Source organism: Fukomys damarensis, unplaced genomic scaffold, assembly GCF_012274545.1.
Source record: "Fukomys damarensis isolate Sample0158 unplaced genomic scaffold, DMR_v1.0_HiC HiC_scaffold_39, whole genome shotgun sequence".
Taxonomy (NCBI): domain Eukaryota; kingdom Metazoa; phylum Chordata; class Mammalia; order Rodentia; family Bathyergidae; genus Fukomys; species Fukomys damarensis.
In genome coordinates this window covers 106,175,939-106,177,532 of record NW_022900951.1, presented here as the reverse complement: position 1 = coordinate 106,177,532, position 1,594 = coordinate 106,175,939, and the positions used below count along the sequence as shown (strand labels likewise).

At 63.7% G+C, this 1,594-nt stretch overlaps 1 protein-coding gene across 1 annotated transcript in view; it reads right to left on the bottom strand.

The window, feature by feature from the left end:
• The window catches only part of Bcorl1 (BCL6 corepressor like 1), a 65,049-nt gene extending 63,524 nt beyond the window's left edge, over positions 1-1,525 (bottom strand). Inside the window, exon 1 of the mRNA XM_010608004.2 lies at positions 1,166-1,525. The gene's annotated coding sequence lies outside the window, so the exon portion shown is untranslated. The remainder of the gene's footprint in view (positions 1-1,165) is intronic.
• Positions 1,526-1,594: the final 69 nt, after the last annotated feature.

Sequence of the window (1,594 nt, the reverse complement as noted above, 5' to 3'; positions counted from 1 at the left end):
CTGGCCGCAATCCTCTCGAATCCAGCTCCGCTGGGCCTGCTGTCCGTTCCTCACGCCCCTTGGAACCTGGGGCGGGAGAGCCCTGGGGTTCGCGGTCACCCCCTCCCTCCTCCAAGGGCTGGGGGATTGCCCCCGATCCCGAAACCCAGCCCCGTAACCAGAGCCTCCCTCTTTCCAGCCCTCCGCTACGCTCTCAGACCCCTAGCCTCCAGGCCTGGGGCGAAGCGGGTGGAGGGCTTGCTCGCCGGATCTCCCCCCTGGCTTGCTGGGGCATGTACGAATTGCCCCCATCTCATTCTCCTTCAATTTAAGTCCCCTCCCCGCCGCGCCTGGCCCAGCGGCCCCCGCCCCTACAGCGAGGGCAGCAGAGCCAGGGCGCTCCGAAGTCATCCCCCGCCTTTTTTCCAGGGACTCGGATAATTGCCCCTGCCCCCATCACATCACTCCCACTCCCGAACCCAGGCCCCGCCGCCACCTAGGGGTACCCCTTACCCCACCGTTCCTGCACCCCAGTACGGGAGAGAAAGCAGACCTGAAAGAGCACCCGTCGCACCTCCCCTCTGAGGTTGGAGGGTATTTTCTCCCGGTCTCTTCAAGACTTGATCACGGACAACCCCCCCCCCCAAAAAAGAAAACAAGCCTTTTCTCGCCCTGCCCTGCTGGCCAGGATCCCTTCGGATCGTCGAATCCCTGTTTCGGGGGTTGAGGCCAGGTAGTTAACAAGACCACAGTCTCCACCTCCCTTTCGGAGGTATGGGGTAATTCCTATGGTTTCCCCCCCAGGATCTACTGACCCCCGTTTCCATGGAGACCCCCGCCCAGCCAGGAAGAAGACTCTCCGGGATCGTGGTGAACTAGTCTCACCTGGCTAAGAGAGAAGGGGGTCGAGGAGGGGGTAGGGCAGGGCAGGGATGGGGTGCGAAGGTGGGAAGTGAAGGGGAGCTGTCCCGAAGGGAGGGGCGAGGACCGAGCAAGCTCTAGGGAGCGCTACGTCCGGGGACGCGAAGAGGACGGCGCCCCCGGGGGGCAAGCAGAGCGGCCGCGGGGCGAAGAAGCGACTGGGTTGAGGATAGGCTTAAGATAGAAAAAAGCGGGTGGGGGAATACAAAAAAGCCGGGGAGTCAAAAGGGGTGGAGGGATTGGGGGAGAGAAAAAAAAGACGCACCTGTTCCCGGGTCGGCTCCGCGGGGAGGCTCAGGCCGCCACCCGCGCTCCCTCTTACCCCCTTTGAACCGTCACCCGCCTAATACTGCCGCGATCTGATGCCTCCCTCTGCCCCTTATCGCCACCGACCTCCTTCTCCTCTCTCCTGGCGGCGGCGGTCGGACTCTAGGAACTGAGAGGAAGAAGGGAGGGCTCGGCAAAGCGGAGGAGAGACAGAGCCACACACTGGCAGCAGCCGCGGCAAGCGAAAGAGTGAGGGGGAGAACGATGTGTGTGTGTGTGTGTGTGTCGGTGTGAGCGAACGAAGCCTGGTGGAGTGGGTGCCGGTCGCAGGGCTCGACGGGAAGTGGAGTCTAGCCGGGTTTGCGGGCGGCGTCAGCCCGCGCACCACACAACTACAACTCCCAGAATGCCACCTACGCGGGGGGGG